The 9,126-nt window shown below is 31.5% G+C and overlaps 1 pseudogene; it reads right to left on the reverse strand.

The window, feature by feature from the left end:
- Window positions 1-3,787: 3,787 nt before the first annotated feature.
- On the reverse strand, window positions 3,788-3,998 carry LOC145280558 (U2 spliceosomal RNA; annotated as a pseudogene).
- Between the last annotated feature and the right edge of the window lie 5,128 nt (window positions 3,999-9,126).

The raw sequence follows: 9,126 nt of genomic DNA on the forward strand, positions 1-9,126 counted from the left end.
AATAATAATAACAATAATGATAATAATAATAACAACAACAACAATAATAATAATAACAATAATGATAATAATGATAATAATAACAATAACAACAATAATATAATAACAATAATAATAATAACAATAACAATAATAATAACAATGACAATAATAATAACAATAATAATAATAACAATAACAACAATAATAATAATGATAACAATAATAATGACAATAATAATAATAACAATAACACTAATAATAATAATGATAATGATTATAATAATAGTAATAATAACCATAATAATAATAATAATAATAATAATAACAATAACGATAACAATAATAATAATAATAATAATAATAATAATAATAATAATAATAACAATAACAATAACAATAACAATAACAGCAATAATAATAATTATTATAATAACAATAATAATAATAATGATAATAATGATAATAATAATAATAATAATAATAATAATAATAATAATAATAATAATAATAATAATAAAAACTAGCAGGACCTGTGGAAATTCCACAATGGCATTTTTCACATGTGATATATTGTTGCTGGGCATTCTGTGGGCGTTCTGTTCAGCATGAAGGAAGGAACAATCATATTATTCTAGCCCTTTTATTAAAACTGTATCGCCTCCTTACTAAAATGATAACTTTGATATATTTCCTGGGCTGATTATTTCATTACAAACACACCAATTAACTCACATTTTATCATTTCTCATAATTATTGAATATGTTACTATGTTCAACAATAATTCATCATAATTTTAATCCATATTAGCGCCTCTTCCCTTACTATAACAAAAAAATTGATATATTGTATGGGCTAATTATTTCATAAAAAACACAACTAACAATTAACTCACATTTCATCATTTTTCATAATTCTTGGATATGGTATTAATTTCGACAATAATTTTTAACATTTAAACTTACCATATCGCACACCTTACTAAAATAATAACTTTGATATATTGTTAGGCAAATTATTTAATTACAAACCTACCTATCAATTAATACACATTTCATCCTTTTTTTATAATTCTAGGATATGTTACTAATTTCAACAACCATTTCTTATAAGTTAAACACACCTTATAGCTTCCACCCTTACTAAAATAATAACTTTGATATATTGTCTGGGCTGATTTTTTCATTACAATACATCAATCAATTAACTCACATTTCATCATTTTTCATAATTCTTGGGTATTTTACTTATTTCGACAATTATTTTTTATTATTTTAATCAACATCATCGCCCCATTACTAAAATAATTACTTTTATATATTGTCTGGTCTGAGTATTTTATTGCAAACATATTAATGCATTAAATCACATATTATAATTTTTCATAATTCTTGGATATGTTACTAATTTCGACAATCATTTTTCATAATTTAAACCATTTTTATCGCCCTCTCTTACTAACATAATAACTTTGGTATATTGTCTGGACTCATTATTTTATTATAAACACACCAATCAATAAACTCACATTTCATCATTTTTCATATTTCTGGGATACATTTCTCATTTCGACCATATTTTTTTTTGTAATTAAAACCACTCTTTTCACTCGCTCTTACTAAAATAATAACTTTTATATATTGTCTGGACTGATTATTTCATTGCGAACACACTAATGCATTAAATCACATATCATTTTTCATAATTCTTGGATATGTTAATAATTTCGACAATCATTTTTCATAATTTAAACCATCATTATCGCCCTCACTTACTAACATAATAACTTTGATATATTGTCTGGGCTGATTATTTTATTATAAATTCACCAATCAATTAACTCACATTTCATAATTTTTCGTAATTCTTGAATATGTTACTAATTTCGACAATAGTTTTTTTATAATTTAAACGATCCTTATCGCCCCCTTTTACTTAAAAATAACTTTGATATATCGTCTGGTCTGATTTTTTCATAAAAAGCACAACTATCTTTTAACTCACATTTCATCAATTTTTATAATTCTCAGATATGTTACTAATTTCGACAATCACTTTTTAATAGTTTAACCCACATTATTAATCACCCATTACTAAAATAATAACTTTTTTATATTGCCTGGGCTGATTATTTCATTTCAAACACACTAATCAATTAACTTACATTTCTGTAATTTTTCATAATTCTTGTATATGTTACTAATGTCGACAATCATTTTTCATCATATTAACCCAGATAAGCTCCCTTTACTAAAAAAATAACTTTGATATATTGTCTTGGCTGATTATTTCATTGCAAACATACATATTGTCATTTTTCAAAATTCTTGGATATGTTACTAATTTCGACAATCATTTTCATAATTTAAACCATCCTTATCGCCCTCTCTTTTACTAACATAATAATTTTGATATATTGCCTGGGCTGGTTATTTTATTACAAACACATCAATGAATTAACTCACATTTAATCATTTTTCATAATTCTTGGATATGATACTAATTTCGATAATCATTTTTTATCATTTAAAACCCACATTATGCACTCCTCCTATTAATATAAGAACTTTCATATATTGTCTGGGCTTATTTCATTACAAACACACCAATCAAGTAACTCACATTTCATCATTTTTCATATTCTTGGATATGTTACTAATTTCGACAATAATTTTCATAACTTTAACCCACTATGTCGCCCCCCCCCCACTTAAATAATAACTTTTATATATTGCCTGAACTGATTATTTCATTACAAACACATCAATCAATTCCGGGTATCCTCATGGTATATATGTTCCACATATCTTATCCAATCCCAGGTGACACTGCATGTTCTGCTAGTATATTTCTTTCACCTATCTCATTCGATCCCGGGCAACACTGGGTATTCTGCTACTATATGTTTTCCATCTATCTCATTCAATACTGGGCGATGCTGTCTGCTAGTATCTGCACTTATCTCATTCAAACCCGGGACTGACTTCATGTCTGTCACCCCATTATTAAAAATATACATGAAATAAAGTAATGTTTAAATCGTAAACTATTTCAGCCATTTCTGGGACTGACTTTATATCCCCAACCCACTGTTAAAAATATACATGAAATAATGTAATGTCTAAATAGTAAACTGTTTCAGTTCTTTCCAGGAATGACTTCATATCCCCCACCCCACTGTTATACATTAAATAAAGTAATGTTTAAATGCGTTAACGGTTTCAGTCATTTCCGGGACTGATTTCATGATCCCTACATTACTGTTAAAAATATACATGAAATAAAGTAATGTTTAAATTGTAAACGGTTTAAGTCATTTCCGGGACTGACTTCATATCCCCACCCCACTGTTTAAAATATACTTGAAATAAAGTAATGTTTAAATCAAAAACTGTTTCAGCAGCTTTTCCAAATTAATACATAAAAATATTAACACGGTTAGGGATTAGGCAACCATTGCTACAACATGAATTTTTGAGTGTAGTATCAGTCTCAACATTCCAGTGACTTAACCCCCCCTTTTTTTTGGTCTTGGTTAATGGAGGAGAAATCCTTCATTACTGATACAATTTTTATTTTTGTTACTGACCAGAGTGCCTCTTTTGGGGAGCTGGTTTCCCCCAAATTTTTACCCGACCTCATGTCCAACTCTACCATTGTGGGGAGGCAAGTAAACAAACAAAAAATAAATAAATAATCAGAAGGGACATTTTTCATGGCCCTTATAATTAACCAGGAAGATATTTCCATGGCATTTTGTAATTAAATCAGAAATTACTTTCCCCAGTTACATTTGTAATATTAAAACTTTGTTACATTAAATATAGTACCTATTTACAATGCCTCTCCACGGGACATATTTAGACACCAAGGTCGTTTTTTTAACGTGGAGAAAAGGAATAAAAAATTGCCTTAGTCATAAAGGATTTCTCCTCCACTGAGAGAGAGGAGAAATTGAATGTCGCGTCTGAAGAACAGATAGTACACTTTGATCTTGGCCAAAAGGCCAAGAAGAACAAATCATTTTTATTAGCTTTGCCTCAACAGTGACACCAATTTTTTCCTTACTTGTTGACCCGGATGTAAGCGTGACACACAAAAGAACACACACGCTATCATATTAATATATAGATGATGATGATGATGATGATGATGATGATGATGATGATGATGATGATGATGATAATAATAATAATAATAATAATAAGATTAATTAAAACTCAGCCTCCTGCAGGCTTATTCATGTGTTAATTTCTGTTGATAGTTATCGACATACTAAGAATATTTTGATGTGTAAAACTGTGATATGAATTAGCCAATTGGAAGGAAATATAGAAATTTTTTCTAAAAAAAAGGATTTTCTTGGTTGTTTTGATTAAGTTAGTTTTGAGAGGATTTCCATAATTTATTCTACCACATATACAGTGTATCCACAAAGTCTGGCTACATTATGTAGCCAGACTTTATGTAGCCAGACTTTGTGGACACTCTACCTAATCAGGCTGTCTGAAGATACTGGCTTCCTGAGCTAAAATGCACCGAACATTGATATTATCATTTTTTTCCTTTTCCTTTGTAAAACTCAAACATGTTCTGCAAAGTCGAAAACGAAGACAACTTTCCTTTACACAAAAACCAAACCAAACACCACAAATAAATATTTGAAGATATAAAGAAACTGAATCATAAAAAAACTTTTTCCAAAATTATTGAATTCAGCATTAAATAACCTGGAAAACTGTAAAATAAAATAATCAAACCAAAACAAACACTGTGAATAAATATTTGACGATATACAGGGTGGAACGATGAATTTGTCACCTTAAGAAAGACGACATGATTCCATTTCCGTTTGATGAAAACAGGTTTTCTTTTTTTGTTGCAGCCCATCTATTAGTGGACCAGTTGTGTAAAAATTCCAAGAGTAATATGAGCCTTCTATTATGTCTGAAAGTGACACAATGTTCAACGAGCGAGATTGAAGATGTGCCACTGTACAACTCATGCTCTCTACCGATCCAAGTGATGACAACAGGGCCATTGCCAGCACCCTCACAGTGCATCGCTGGATTGCCACGAATAACAGGGGCATTCCAAAGGTGATGAAATTCCGACCACGGTTATGGTCTTTGGTGTGGTTTCAAGTGAGGGCCACAGCATGCCACTTCACATCTTTAAAGTCGGCTTGAAAGTCAACACCAAAGTGTACCTGGATGTGCTGAAGAGTATGGTGATCCCCTGGTGCAATCAGGTGGTCACTGGCAGACCCTGGATGTGGCAGCAGGACCCAGCATTGGTCCACAAGTATAAAGAGATCCTGCCTTGGCTTTAGCAGGAGTGCTACAACTTTGTACCCTTCTCTCACTGGTCCCTCCCTCCTTCTCCTCCAACTTGAACCCGCTGGACTACTTCGTTTGGTCATACATTGAGAACATCACCAACATGCTCATCCTACAACACCAAAGCCAGCCTGATCGCCACCATCTGCCAAATATTTGTCAAGCTCTCGCTGGCACTTGTGAAAAATGCATGCTACCGGTTCCGGACCCATATCAAGGCAGTGATTGAAGTTGAAGGCAGCTACATTGAAGATATGTCAGCTCTACTACATAATCAAGTTACCTGAATTGATTTTTTTTCAATAAAAGTTTTAGAATAAAGTTGTAGCATTGTTTTCTTTAGGGTGATGCTTTTATCATTCCACACTGTAAAAAACTTGAAGCATAAAATCTTTTTTTTCCCAAATTACTGAATTCGGCATTAAATAACCCGAAAATGGCTGATATGCCGTAAACCAAAACCACCGAGTACTACATCTGTGTTATGATCATTAATATTGACTAGAAGCAGAAGGAGAGAAGAAAAGAACATATTTGCTTCCTTCTTCGGCCTCAAACAATTCATTTAATTAATTCTTTTTAAAAAACATGTACTTGAAAAATTACAAGGAAAATGGACAGTTTTAATATAAACTTAATTTATATTTTCGGTAAGTTCAGTTTATAAAACGTTTGCATTTAATAACAAGTTTTTAGTAAAGATTTTTAAACTTTTCATATATTTTCTAGTTTGGGGTGTTTTTTTTTTTTTTTTTTTTAAATTTATGGATAAATCACACCTTATCAAGACCAATGGCCATTCGATGATAAGAATTAAAACGATTGTCAATTTAACGATGAATAAGACTACGATAGGATTTTGAACGATGGATTAGATAGACAGAATTTGATGGCCCGACAAGTATTTGTTAACATTTAACGTGAAAACAACCATGTTGTAGTTAGTTGGAAAGCAGCTGCGTGGTATCGTGTTTCACATATGAAAAGTTCTTGGAAAGAAACTTTGTTCATGTAAGTTATATTTGGTAGAGAAAAAAAAGAGGAAAGTTTTTTAGTGCTAGTTCATAACTCCCCCCCCAAGAAAAAACAAAAAATAAAGAAAATCTTTATGACATACATGACTTAAAGAAAATATCGTACACCAATAATCACGTACACTGATCATGTAGTTTTATTTTTTAATCATTTTTAAGCGATTAATAAGTATGTGCAACGCTAATTTTAAATTCTATTTCTGAAGAGCTATTTTGAGTGAGAGTTAACTAGTGATAAATTTGAATTTTTCCATGTTAAGAATATCTTTCTAAAATCTCGCCAAAGTTTGAATTATTTGAAATTACCTTCCTTGTCCAGCAAAATGGTGTTGAAATCGTCAATCGTCATTTAGCCATAAAATTATATATTTTTTTTTAAATAAAACTATTTTATCAGTTTACATTATTTTTAAAACAGGGGCAGTTATGGGTTTGCACCAAAGATTCTTGCCGTGGTTGTAATTAGATGAGTTATTGCTGTGAACGCTTTATAGGGTGGAAGGGAGAGATTTGAGCTCAGTCGAGCATCTACCATAAAAAACAATGATAGAATAAAGAAAAAGACTAGCAACGTCTCTTCTGCAAGAAAAGAGCTGTCGTTTTCTAGATTTTGCTGGAAATATCATCCACAGAGATTCATCATCTAAGAAAGCATGACATGAAAGTGAAAAAAGAAATCAAATGTCAGTTTAGGCAACTAGAACATGATCTTGTCGGAAACAAAGTTCTATCTTTTTTGGAGAGAATTATTTTCTAAGCCAGAGTTATTTCCCTTAGGCTTACTCTTTAAATCTTTTGAACATGAGAGTTTAATTGAGAACTCTTACACTTCACATGGTCAAGAATCAAGACCAAACTTCTTCCTTATTTGCTGGCTAGAACTGTTACAATCAACATTGCCTTCACGGTGCCCCCCCCTTCAACAAAAAATATACTATGAGAAAATGCAAGTAAATACCTTATGTTTATGTATCTTTTTACCTTATTATGAATAATATTGTGCATTCTTTCCTGTATAGAAACAATGTATTTACTTGCATGTTTCATTTAAGCATATGCCTTTACTGTTTATCTAGTTTGTAGACAAACTATTAATAAATGAAATGTCATTGTCCACCCACGTTTTTTTCAAGACATGTATAGAAAATTTTTGCAACACCACACATGCACAGAGAATTAATCTAAATTCTCTACCCACACGTTGCTAATCTTGAAAAAATAGAATACCATATATTTTAGTTTTAAAATGCATTATCAGAAGTGGAAATTTAATCAGGTCTGACGTTGAACTGAGTTTCTGCCACTCGAGCTGCAAAAGTTAAGAAAATGAATAAATATTCAGTTCTTTTTGACAGATTTAATGTTACATCTGTAGCGGTAGATATAAATCATTATACAACCATGTTATCATTGTGAAAACAGGTTCTTTTTGTCTGCTGGTAAATCCACCCAGTTACTGATAATTATGAAAAAAAAGGTTTATTCTAAAAGATAGACAGTCACATAAAACCTGTATACATATAAGAGAGAGAGAGAGAGAGAGAGAGAGAGAGAGAGAGAGAGAGAGAGAGAGAGAGACATACATACAGACAGACAGACAGACAGACAGACAGACAGACATAGACAGGTAACTTGTCTGACTACACACACTGCCTATCATTGGAGATAACACCCAGAGACGCCTTTAAAATCTCGCCAGAGACAGAAAATACTTGATGGGAAGTTACACAGATTTTTTTTGACCTGCTGAAATCATCTCTGACCTTTAAGATATCGTTCGAACTTTATCATTCAAGAACAGCATCGTTATGAAACATGGGTACTGGGGTCATCAAGCCTTATTTCATTGTTTTAATTCCTGGATATAACGCAAAATAGCATCCAGTGATTATACTCTAATTTGGGAGATTTGAGGAGTGTAAAATCGCCCGTTTGTTGCCATTTACATTAGGTTTACTTTGATCTGGAATTATAGTACCTGTCAGAGTCCCATTTGTGAATGGAATAGAATTAGTCTTAGGTATGACATGAAAGTGTATCCAGAGCTAAGTACATAAATCTGCATCATAGATAACTAGTTAAAGCAAACACCATGAATACATATTTTTTGTAAATAAAAAATTGAAGCATAGCAACTTTTTTTTTACTAGATTCAATATTAAACAGACCAAAAGGGTTAATATGCCATTAAAGAAAGCAAATAAATCAATTAATATTGACTTATCGGATTTGAAGTACCGAACATAACACGTAGCCGGAAGAAATAACACCCAGTCGATTTACACAAACGCCCACCTGAAAGAATAAAGATCCGGCGATTTTATACAGAGGCACCTGTAAAGGTTACCTGCAGACAAAGCGAATAAAAATACACCCATTAGTAAATAAATAATAAAATGGCTGAAAGACGCGTTCCATAGGGAGTTTGGTTATAGGCGTAACTACATTGATGTGCGTCGGCAAAATCCTAGAATTAGCATACTGTTGTAGATCTTTGTTGTTGAGCATTATAGAAATAATAACCGTCTGATTCATTCCACATGAATGAATCAGACGATTATTATTTCTAGAAAGGTATTAGGTATTTACAAAAAGGAATAACATGAAAGTTGCCATCGTCCCAAATGAAAATGTTCTTATGAAATGAATTGGATTGGATTCGAACTTTCCATGCCCGAGTTTACAATCCGTGTTGTTAACCACTTAACCACCGTCTCCCCTTTGCTGGTGCGGATGCGTGGACGTCCAAAAATACGATGTAAACTAACGCAAA

This window comes from Euprymna scolopes, chromosome 7, assembly GCF_053919585.1.
Source record: "Euprymna scolopes isolate OS-2025 chromosome 7, ASM5391958v1, whole genome shotgun sequence".
NCBI classification, from domain to species: Eukaryota; Metazoa; Mollusca; class Cephalopoda; order Sepiida; family Sepiolidae; genus Euprymna; species Euprymna scolopes.